Raw genomic sequence first — 12,500 nt, forward strand, 5'->3', positions numbered from 1 at the left:
TTCATTAATTAACATTCCAATAATAAGAAAATATTGATATATTGATTGATTCTGTTTCCCTTTTTACCGTTACCCACATCTTTGTATGCATCTCTTCTTCAATCTTGTCTTTTTCTCACATATTTCTCAAGTGAAAAAGCAGCAGTGTCCTCTGCCTTTTGGAGAGAGAAGTGAAAAAACTTACAGCACCTGGTATTCCCAGGCGGTCTCCCATCCAAGTACTAACCAGGCCCGACTCTGCTTAGCTTCCGAGATCGGACGAAATCGGGCGCGAACAGAGAGGTATGGCCGTAAGCAAGTTTGTCTCCAACACATAGTTCTTTAAAACCTACAACAGTAGGTCAATTTTAAAACGTTAACGAACCTAAACCAGTTCATTAATTAACATTCCAAAAATAAGAAAATATTGATATATTGATTGATTCTCTTTTCCCTTTTTACCGTTACCCACATCTTTGTATGCATCTCTTCTTCAATCTTGCCTTTTTCTCATATTTCTCAAGTGAAAAAGCAGCAGTGTCCTCTGCCTTTTGGAGAGAGAAGTGAAAAAACTTACAGCACCCGGTATTCCCAGGCGGTCTCCCATCCAAGTACTAACCAGGCCCGACTCTGCTTAGCTTCCGAGATCGGACGAGATCGGGCGCGAACAGAGAGGTATGGCCGTAAGCAAGTTTGTCTCCAACACATAGTTCTTTAAAACCTACAACAGTAGGTCAATTTTAAAACGTTAACGAACCTAAACCAGTTCATTAATTAACATTCCAAAAATAAGAAAATATTGATATATTGATTGATTCTCTTTTCCCTTTTTACCGTTACCCACATCTTTGTATGCATCTCTTCTTCAATCTTGCCTTTTTCTCATATTTCTCAAGTGAAAAAGCAGCAGTGTCCTCTGCCTTTTGGAGAGAGAAGTGAAAAAACTTACAGCACCCGGTATTCCCAGGCGGTCTCCCATCCAAGTACTAACCAGGCCCGACTCTGCTTAGCTTCCGAGATCGGACGAGATCGGGCGCGAATTTTTTTTTCTCTTGTTTTTATTATCAAAAATACAACATGTTAAATTTTTGCACACATTCAAACACAAACTCTTTTTTTTTCTTTTTTTTTTTCTTTTTCTTTTTTTTTTCAAAACAGCCATTGGCTATTTAACAAATAATGGTAGAAATAAACCCTCAAAACAAAGTTCTAAATTAGATTTCAGATACTTGACATTTACCCAAACCCGCAAACCCAATCAATAAAATGAAACCGCCCCATAAATTAACTGACAGATAGCTGTTTTTACTTACAACAAATGACAAAAGATGAACACAAATACACCCCAAAATTAGTTTAAACATATTTACAATCAAAACGTTTATTTAATCATACAACACACCTAAACCCGCACAAACCAATCAACAAAACCCAAAAAACACCCCACTATACTAACCCTCAGAAATTAAAAACCAGACCCCCACCCTCCCCAACCTTACACAAAGCTGTTCTACTAATGAACAGCTCGGTGAACACCTCCTCCCTACAGGCGTGCAGCAGTCCCAAGTGCGCCTTCAAAAGATTTTTGAAGAGTTCTTTTACATTCACTTGTTTATTTTCGAACAACGCATAATTCCTCCTTAGGACTGCTGCATGCCTGGCGAAAGCGAGGAGCGTGTTCACCTGCATCGTAATGCCCCCTCTACCCTGCCTGGGGAGGCCGAAGAGCCACACCCAGTCCCACTCTGTCAGTTGCGCCGCAGTAGCACCACAGCCAGTTTTTAAAAACTGACAGACATATGTTTTAAAACCACTAAGAGCACCACATCTCAGTATGAGGTGCTCGAAATCCTCATCCTCCAGTCCACAGACTGGGCAAAGCCGCTGAAATTTCAGCTTGTGTATCTGATGCAGGACGATGCTAGAGTAGAACCTCCTGTGCCTCAGTTTAAAGTCCGTGTTAAATACTGTATGCGATAAAAAAGGTATTGCCAGGTTGCACCAGATGGATGTTACAGTTTTGGTGGGGAATATGGCTGCCCATCTAAGTTCTGCTGCGGGTCTTTTAATCAGCTTTTGAATCAAAATATCATAAATAACTTTAGTCTTTATTTGAGGAAGTGGAGTGGACTTCGCCCCTTGGCACAGGAGGAAATTCACAGCATCATCCTGCATCAGAATACCACGAGAAGTCAGCGTACGCCAACTTTTTTCCACCCCTTGGGTGATGCTCATCCCTAAGTCCATTATTTGTTTAGTTTTGAACGCCCCTCCCGCCCTCTTCAGTCCCATAAGTGTTTTGTTTTTATCAAAAAATAAAAATTCACCCCCTCTCCCACAGACGCCCCCCAGCGTTGTCAGGCCTGCCTCACGGAGGGCCTTAGACGCTAGGGGTCTGCCTTTGTGGGAGAAGAAGGGCGAATTTAGGAAAGGCAACCGAATCACATGCTCTTTATATTCTACGTCAGGTCTAAGGTGGGGCAGAAATTTGTCCCAAGCCCCCAGCACTTCACGGTAGAACCCCGGAAAGCCTCCTGTGACATTTCTGGGAGAGAAGGCGTACAAATTGTAGCTGCTCCTCTCACCATACTTTGCCAGGAGACCTGCCAAGGTATCTTTCCATGGGTGCTGCCTCTTCGAATCCAAAAACCGGCCTATCAATTTAACCCTAAGTGCATCTCTTTTTGCACTTATGTCAATCAGGTCTAAGCCCCCCTCCCTTTTTTTTGCGATTAAAGTCTTACGAGCGATCATATTGCCCTGCGCCTTCCACAAGAAAGAAGAGATCACGCTGTTTAAAGAATTTAACGCCCAACTCGGCAGCTCGCAAGACCCCAAAATGTGATTCATTTTGGACAGAATTAGAGCATTAGATACGATTACCTTCCCTCTTATGGTCAGCCCTCGGGCCTTCCACAGGTTACAGGTATTACGTATTCTTATTAGAAGCTCTTGCCAGTTCCGGTCTCTAGCTTTAATGCTATCTTTACCTATATAAATACCAAGTATTTTCCTTTCGTCATCTGTGATTTTAAAGCCCCATTTAGCGGCGTCCACCTTATCTCCGTTAAAGATCATAAGCTCAGATTTTGTTATGTTTATTTTTGCCCCAGACGCCCTTTCATAGTTTGCGATATGGGTCATTACCTGTTCAATGTAGGACGTGTTTTTAATAAATATATTAATATCGTCCGCATATTGTATGACCTTAACCATTTTGTTACCCTCAGTTTTAAAACCCTCAATGCTGTTGTCACTCGTGATGCTAAGAGCTAAGGGCTCTGCTACCAGACTGTAGAGTAAGGCCGACAGGGGACACCCCTGTCTGATGGAGCGCCCTAGCACCACAGGCTCCGTGAGGAATCCATTTACTTTTATTCTGCTCTCCGCTCTTTTGTAGAGGAGCTTAACCCGGTTAATAAAACCCGCGCCAAACCCATAGCTCTTCAGTACCTCCCACATAAAAACCTGTTCTACTCTATCAAAGGCTTTTTCGAGGTCTATGCCCAATATGCACCCCCCCTCTTCAGACATTTTATCGACGATATCTCTCACTGCGATGATGTTATCGCTAATGTCTCTATCAGGGATACTGTAGGACTGGGTCTCTGAAACAACAGTTTTTATCACCTCTCTCAGTCTATTTGCGAGCACTTTTGCAAATATTTTATAGTCCGTATTTAGGAGACTAATTGGTCTATAGAATTTAAGTTCATCTTTTGTACCTTTTTTTTTATAAATCAACGTAATTATACCTTCGGTCACTGTCTTCGAGGTATCATTTTGTACCTCCATTTCCTCCAGAACTTTCAACAGGACTGGAGAGAGCAACTCAGAAAAGCAGCAATAGAAGTCCGCAGTGAGGCCATCTGATCCAGGACTTTTGTTCTTTTTAAGCCCCTGTATCGCTGCCTCTATCTCCCCGGTTGTGGTAGGTGAGTCACAAAATGTTTTGTCGTTATCACTGATCTGAATTTTAACCTGATTTGTTAGCTGCTGTATGTGAGGTTCTTTTGGGCATTGCCCTTTGTACAGACAGCTATAGTAACTATGAGCTAGCCTCAATAAGTCACTGTTTTCCGTAAAAGTTTTATTATTGTCATCTTTTAGTTCTGCAATGAATTGCTTTTCCTGAGTTGCTCTCTCCAGTCCTAAAAAGAAAGCCGTGCTTTTTTCCCCCTCTAGCAGGAAAAGAGACCTACTTCTGACCGCAGCACCCTTGCAACGGTGGGCCTCAATTCCTGCTAGTTTAGCTCTATAAAGCTCGTACTTCTCGCTATTATGGCTGTTGTTTAGCTCCATTCTATCTATTTCTTTATTTAGTAGTTCATTTAATATACTCTCCTCTCTCTTCTTGACCCAATTTTTGTCCCTACTATACTTTATAGTGACTTTTTTTATTCTTAATTTAATTTCATCCCAAAATGTGATTTTATTTTCCACAAAAGGAACGTCATAGGCACATTGGGTCAGAAATTTGGTTATCTTTTCTTTATATTCTTTGTCCTCTAACAAGCTATTGTTAAAGCACCAAGTGCTTTTTCCCCTTTTTCCCGTATTATCACCTAGCTTTAGGTCAACATATGCATGATCGCTCCAAGTATTAAAGGTGTACTTTACACCCGAGGCTTTTTTCACTAGGCCAGAGGCCACCAGGACCAGGTCGATACGGGACTGCTTTAAAACACCCAACACAACCTGCCTTCTGGAATAGACTCTCGACCCAGGGTTCACCACACGCCATGCGTCGACCATGTTTTTATTCGTCATAAGATCTTTTAAAGCTGTTCTGCTGGTGTCACATTTGCATTTGTCATGGGAGCTGTCGCTATTGCTCAAAGTGGTGTTAAAATCCCCCAGTAGGATGGTTTTATTGTTAATCCATTTATCCAAGCTTTTGAAGAAGATCCTGCGATCTTCTTCTATGTTTGGAGCGTGGATGTTTATAAGTCTGATTACTTCATTATTGAATAAACAGTCAATTATTAGGCATTTGCCATCATCGGCTTTATAAATTACCTTGCTGTTATTGCTGTGATTCTTATTGATTAAAAGAGCTACCCTCCTAGCTCTCCCAGCTCCCTCCTGAGCCTGAACTTCTCCACTCCACATTTTTTGTACACACTTTACAGTATCCTGATCCCACCCAGTTTCCTGAAGGCAGAGAAAGTCGGCATGCTTATATTTCTCTAAAACAGCTTGGATCTTCAGTATGTTTTTGAACCCATTCGTATTAAATGAAGTTATAGAAAAAGAGTCCAGAGCCATGAGGGCAAACAGTAAGGAAAGATGCAAAAACCCAAATACAGATATTCCCATTATTTTTTTTGCACTTTCTTCCTATTACCTCCTTTCTTTAATAAATCAGAATTCCTTTTCCTCACCGTTTGCACTTGTTCTCCGTCCATTTCTGTGTCAGACACGTCCGGCAGCATCAGGGGGGAACAGTCAACTGACAAGTTGGAGACATCAGCAAAGTCCAGGGAGGACCCTATCTCCGACTGCAGCAAGACTCTTGGCTGCTCCTTGGCCTCCAGGCCCTTCGTCACCACGCTTCTCCCTCTCCCCGTAGCCAGTCTCGACACCCGGACCTTGCTCGGCTTGGCCGGGCTCTGCTCCTGCAGACCCGCGCTGGCTCGTATTACGTCACCGCCTATGCCAGGCTGGCTGGGTGTGGTCACTGGCCCCGCCGCTGCTGTCACCGCTGTAGCCTCTGATGCCACTGCCGCTCGCGCTGCCGTCCCTGGCTCCGCCGCTGCTGCTGCTGCCGTGTCTGGCACCGCCACCTCTCGTGCTGCCGCATCAGGCACCACAGCTGCTGCTTCCGCCGCCACTGGCACCACCTCACTGTCTCCGGTCAGCCCCTCTTGACCGGTTGCCGGTATCGCCTCATCGTTTCCTGCTTCTTCCTCCTGGTCATCACTGCACAACTCCACCTCTGCCCCGGACTCATCGTACGAGGTTTCGTTAGTGCTCTGCATGTCTTCCACCTCCTCCTCCTCCTCCTCATCCACCTCCTGGCACTTGCAAATATCCAGTGCCAGCTTGCAATCCGTGCATTTTTTAGTTTTTTTATTGTTTGTGCACTCTCTGGCATAGTGCCCCTGAACCCCGCAGGTGTGGCAGGAAAACTGCGGGCACTCTCTCTGTATGTGTCCAGGCTGCATGCAAATCCTGCAGATCTTCGTTTGTTTATCATGCAATACGCGAAAATACTCAAAACCCAGCGCTGTCGAGAACTTCGTCGAATACGGGAGGGACTGGACCTTGTCGTTAAACTTCACCCTCACAAAGCGGGTGCCGTCAGTTACTTTGGACCCAGGCCACATTCTTCGCTTCACCGGGGATACAGCTTTTACCCCCCAGCTCAGCAGTTTTGCCAGGATGCTCCTGTCACTCACATAATAAGGTAAGTGCAAAAAGGAGACGACCAGCTCATCATTTGATATCTCTTTCGCGTGTACCCTCGTGTCCCCCACTTTGAAACCCTCCATCAGGCGTTCTTTACCTTTTATGTGGCTCATTGTTACTTCGAATCTTTTCGGGTTGATGACCCGGCACGCCAGTAGCGCACCGCACAGTTTCTGCACATAACTTATCAGTTCCATTGCGCTCATCGATGCGCCGCCCTCCGTCTCCACATTTACCGTGAGGTTCTGCAAAGCAGTCCACTCTCGGGTTTCTGCAGTTAGCTCCTTCTCTCTGGCTTCTACCTCCGTCTGGATGGTGGGGTTTTCCGTAGGGGTTGTCGTCAGATCGGTCCAGGTCTGGTTCACTTGTAAGTCCGTCATTTTGAGAGAAAAAAAGAAAGCGCCCCTCTCGGAAAAAAGAACTGCGGGGGATGTGTCGCAAAAAAGCGAGAAACAAAAGACTTCCCCCCAATCAGTAAAAACTGACGGGGGTACTGTACACTAAACCAACCAATAAACTTTTAGAAAAAAGCTTGCATGTGTAAATCAAAGAAGAGAGAAGAAAGGAGAGGAAGGAAAAAGCGTGCCTGTTCTCAGGATCCACCAGCTCAGCTCACACAGGTGTCTCAAATCAGCACTGATTTTTTTTTTTTTTTTTTGTTATCTTTTATTATCAAAAATGTCACAAGTTAATTTTTACAATTTTCTTTGTATCAATAATATATATATATATATATATTTACAATAAACAGGAAGTAATATCAAAATATATCCTCAGCTAGATTAGCCACTTCACGAGCATACATCAAGCAACAAAAACCCATATTAAGCAAAACAGGCAAAACGAGGCAAAATAAAACAACCCGCAAGAGAAACCAGCCAAGCAGCCCAAAGGCAAAAAAAAACCTTATCCATGAGACTAACCCTAAAAAGAAATTATTACAACCCCAAAACTCCACCTCAGACATAGACATAAAGGCCAAACAAATAAATAAGCAACCAAATATACAAACAAAATACACAAACGAAAAAAAAAACAACCTAAAAGAGATAACCTGCTCTTTGATAGCGGCTCAAGCAAAACTATCTTAGGCCTCCTATTAGGATAACTCAGAACAGGAAGCAGAGCCTCCCATCCTCCTCGACCTTACACAGGGACGTTCTGTTTAAAAACATTTCAGAGAACCACTCTTCTCTACAGACATGCAGCAGTCCCAGGTGAGCTCTTAAAAGATTCTTAAATAGTGCTTTTGCATTTACTTGCTTTTGCTCAAACACAGCATAATTTCTCCTTAGGACTACTGCATGCCTGGCAAGAGCAAGAAGTGTGTTCATCTGAACCACCGTCCCCCCTTTACCCTGCTTGGGTAGGCCGAAAAGCCAAACCCAGTCCCACTCACTCAGTTCTTGCACCTTAGCACCACAATACGTACCCAAAAGCTGGCGCACATAATTCCGTATATCAGTTAGAGCGGAGCATTTAAAAATGAGATGGTCAAAATCCTCATCCTCTACCCCACAGACCGCACATGACCTTTGGAACTTGAGTTTGTGGAGCTGATGCAGGACGATACTGGTATAGTACCTCCTGTGCCTAAGCTTAAAGTCAGTATCAAAAACTGCATGAGGAATGGAAGGAACAAGCAGGTTACTCCAAATTGATTTTATGTCTTTGTTAGGGAACAAAGCAGCCCAGTGTGGCTCTGACGCAGGTTTTTTAGTAAGCTTCTGAATTAGAGTATCATAGATCACTTTAGTTTTTATTTGCGTGACTGGCACATTCCTCTCACCCTGACACAGGAAGAAGCTCACAGCATCACCCTGCACTTGATTACTACATTGCTTCAGAGCCCTCCAATTCTCGTCCACACAGTCATTTACACTCATCCCCAGTTCAGTAATTTGCTTTCCCTTAAAAGGCCCTCCCGCCCTTCTCAGTGCTATCAATGTTTTGGTTTTATCGAAAGTTAAACCCCACCTCCCCCCACAGACTCCCCCCAGCGTAGACAAACCCGCCTCGCGGAGAGCCTTGGAAATGAGGGGCCTGCCCTTATGGGAGAAGAAAGGCGAGTTGAGGAAAGGTAATTTCATCACTTGCTCTTTAAATTCAAAGTCAGGTCTGAGGTGGGGCAGAAACTTGTCCCAAGCCTCCAGCACCTCGCGATAGAACCCCGGCAACCCCCCTGTAACATTTCTGGGAGAGAAAGCGTACAAATTGTAACTGCTCCTCTCACCATACTCTGCCAGGAAGCCCGCCAAGGTATCTTTCCAAGGATGCAGCCTCGAGTGATCCAGAAAACGCCCTATTAATTTGACCCTAAGTGCATCTCTTTTGGCACTAATGTCAATCAGATCTAAACCCCCCTCCCTTTTTTTAGCTATTAATGTCCTGCGAGCAATCATATTTCCCCTCCCCTTCCACAAAAACGAGGAGATCACACTGTTCAGTGAATTTAGCGCCCAATCCGGCAGCTCACAGGACCCGAGAATATGGTTAATTTTGGACAAAACTAGAGCATTAGATACAATTACCTTTCCTCTGATATTCAGCCCTCGCGCTTTCCACAGATTACATATGTTTTGAGTTTTTTTAATCATTTCCTTCCAGTTTCTATCCCTAGCTTTAGCCCCATCTTTCCCTACATAGACTCCTAAGATTTTCCTCTCCTCGTCAGTTACTTTAAAACCCCATTTGTTTGTGTCAAACCCTGCCTCCTTGAAAACCATTATTTCTGATTTAGAATTGTTTACTTTTGCCCCAGAGGCCATCTCATAGTCATTTATATGCACCATGACCCTCTCTATATGTGTACTGTTATTTAAAAAGATATTTATATCATCCGCGTATTGAATAACTTTGACCATATTCCCTCTCTCGGTTTTAATCCCAGCTATTTCATTGTCATTAATTATGCTTAAAGCCAACGGCTCCGCCACAAGGCTGTATAGCATGGCAGACAGGGGGCAACCCTGCCTAATGGACCTCTGCAGCTCCACAGGATCAGTCAAGAAACCGTTGACCTTAACGCGGCTTCTAGCCTTTTTATATAATAATTTCACCCAATTTATGTATTTTTCACCAAACCCATATTTATTTAATACCTCCCACATAAACTCATGTTCCACCCTGTCAAATGCTTTCTCTAAGTCTATCCCTAATAAACACCCCCCCTCTCTATTCATACTATCTACTAGGTTTTTTATTGCAATTATATTATCACTTATATCCCTATCCGGAATGCTATAGGTCTGAGTGTCAATGACAATAGTTTTAATTACCTCTCTCATCCTATTAGCCAACACCTTTGCTATGATTTTGTAATCTGTATTTAACAGGCTTATGGGTCTGTAATATTCCAGCCTATCTTTTGTACCTTTCTGCTTGTATATTAATGTGATAATCCCTTCCGATATCTTGTCAGGCATGATATTTTGCCTCGCCATCTCATCAAAAACATGTAACAAAATGGGAGAGAGTAAAACAGAAAACCCGTTATACACCTCGGCAGTAAGGCCATCAGAACCTGGGCTCTTATTGTGTTTAAGGCTTTTTATGACTGCCTCTATCTCCTGCCTAGAGATAGGCAAGTCACAATAATTTTTATCATTTTCACTTATTTGGGTTCCTATCTGATTCGTCATTTTTACTATGTGCTCCTTTAGAGGCCCTTGCCCTTTATACAGCTCACTATAGTAGTCTTTTACTATTTTTAAAAGGTCCTTGCTTTCAGTGCATACTAGGTCCTCGCTGCTCACCAGTTGATTTATATATTGCTTCTCTTGTTTTATCCTCTCCAGCCCCAGAAAAAAACCCGTGCTTTTTTCCCCTTCAAGCAGGAACTGCGACCTACTCCTGACCGCGGCGCCCTTGCAACGTTTGGTCTCAATATCCGTCAGTTTATTCCTATATAATTCATAGTTTTCACTATTATAATTTGTATCTAGCTCCATCTTCTCTAATTCCTTGTTTAATAAATCATTTAACATGCTCTCCTCTCTTTTCTCTTCCCATTTTTTATTCTTACTATAACTAATGCTTATTTTCTTTATTCCTTAATTTAATTTCCTCCCAGTATTCTATTTTATTATCTACATATGGCATGTCATATGCACTTTGGGTTAGTAATTTCTTTACTTTATTCTTATACGCTGTGTCCTCCAACAAACTGTTATTATAGCACCATGTGCCCTTGCCTTTTTTAGCCGTGCTGTCACCAAATTTTAAATCCACGTACGCGTGATCGCTCCATGCATTAAACACATACTTCATGTCAGTAACCCGTTTAACTAGACCCGAAGCCACCAGGCCCAGGTCTATTCGGGTTTGTTTTAACTTGCCCAGGACAACCTGTCTTCTAGAATAACCCCTTGTCCTAGGGTTAATTACCCTCCATACATCCATTAAGTTTTTTTCTATCATGATATCTTTAAGTGCAGTTCTACTCGTGTCACACCTAAATTTATCATTATAATTGTCACTACTACTAAGCGTGATATTATAGTCCCCTAGAATAATAGTATTATTATTTATCCACTTGTTCAGACTTCCGAAGAAGTTTCTGCGTTCCTCCTCAATACTGGGCGCATGTATATTAATCAGTCTAATTATATCACTATTTATTAATATATCCACTATCACACACTTGCCATTGCTAGCTCTATATACACATTTACTACTAGTACTAAGTTTTCTGCTAATTAGTACTGCGACCCCTCGTGCTCGCCCAATACCCTCCTGGGAGTAAATCACCCCTTTCCACAGTTTTTGAGCATGGCTGACAGCCTTTAGGTCCCACCCAGTTTCTTGAAGACAAATTATGTCCACATGTTTGTTCCTATCAAACACTGCTCTCATTTTACCTGGGTCTTTTAAGCCATTGGCATTAAAAGAAAGAAAAGACTGAGAGTCAAAGGCCATGAGGGCTGTCAGTAAAGGCACATAAAGCATAGCAAAACAAAACATGGTGTTATTTTTTCAGTGCTTTATTCCGATTATCAGACCCTTTTATAATCTCTCCATCCCTTTTCCTCACCCTTTGGCCCTTCTCGATGTCCATGTCTGAGTCCGAGGGGTCACTTAATAGCAGCGGGGAGCCGCAGTTCCCAATGTCTTGAGGAACAAAGCTGTCCAGGGAAGACCCCATCGCCGCCTTTTCCTCAGCCCTCTTTCGCAGCTCTACCTCTGCGTCTTCCAATAGCACCGCCTTCGGTTTCCTCGCAACCAGTCTCCCCACTCGGGCCTTGCCCGGCTTGGTCTGGACTTGCTCCTTCAGCCTGGCACTGGCTCGTGCCTCTCCCACCTTTAGCTCTGGCTGGCTGGGCACCAGCCTTGGCCCACTCAGATCAATCTGGCTGGACGCCGTCTCCGGCACCTCCACTATTTCAGTTCTCCTCCCTGCATCGGTCGTCCTCCGTGGCTTCACCACCACGCCTGCTGCTGTCACTGGCTCCACCCCTGCACCTGCCCTTGTCACTGGCTCCACAACTGCACCTGCCTCTTTCGCTGGCGCCGTAGCTGCACCTGGCGCTGTCACTGGCTCCACTGCTGCACCTGCCCTTGTCACTGGCTCCACAGCTGCACCTGCTTTCACCGCTGTAGTCTCTGCCATACAGGCTGCAGGCTTCGGCCTCATTACAGCCGTAGTCATCGCCGTTCTCTCTTTGTTCAGCTCGCTCACACAGGTCCCCGCAGCAGCCTCATCATCCTCTTCCTCCTCCATCTCCTCCTCCTCCTCCTCCTCCTCGTCCACGTCCTCCTCCACGGTGCCAGTGCTCGACGTACCGTCGTCGCTCTGCACCTCCTCCTCCTCCTGCTCCTCCTCCACCTCCTCCGCAGTCCCCACCATCTCCTCTTCTGTCACCTCCACATGGCACACACAGCTGTCCGGTGCCCGCTTACATCCCTTGCATTTGTTAGTCTTTCGTGTGGAACACTCCCTAGAAAAATGCCCTTGCTCTCCGCAGGTGTAGCATGTGAACTCAGGGCATTCTCTTTGAACATGCCCAGGCTGCATGCAGAGCCTACATATTTTGGTCTGCCTGTCATGAATTACCCGGAAATACTCCGAGCCCAGCACCGTGTTAAATTTTGTAGAATATGGTAGCGAACGG

General features: G+C 44.2%; 2 non-coding genes across 2 annotated transcripts; both read right to left on the reverse strand.

Moving 5' to 3' along the window:
- Positions 1-177: 177 nt before the first annotated feature.
- LOC142961629 (5S ribosomal RNA) lies at positions 178-296 on the reverse strand. The gene has a single exon (XR_012957020.1). It is a non-coding gene; the product is annotated as a 5S ribosomal RNA (ribosomal RNA).
- Positions 297-549: 253 nt separating this feature from the next.
- Positions 550-668, reverse strand: LOC142961471 (5S ribosomal RNA). Its single transcript, XR_012956877.1, has one exon. It is a non-coding gene; the product is annotated as a 5S ribosomal RNA (ribosomal RNA).
- Between the last annotated feature and the right edge of the window lie 11,832 nt (positions 669-12,500).

Source organism: Anarhichas minor, unplaced genomic scaffold (assembly GCF_050575085.1).
Source record: "Anarhichas minor isolate MPS153535 unplaced genomic scaffold, ASM5057508v1 ptg000027l, whole genome shotgun sequence".
Lineage (NCBI taxonomy): Eukaryota > Metazoa > Chordata > Actinopteri > Perciformes > Anarhichadidae > Anarhichas > Anarhichas minor.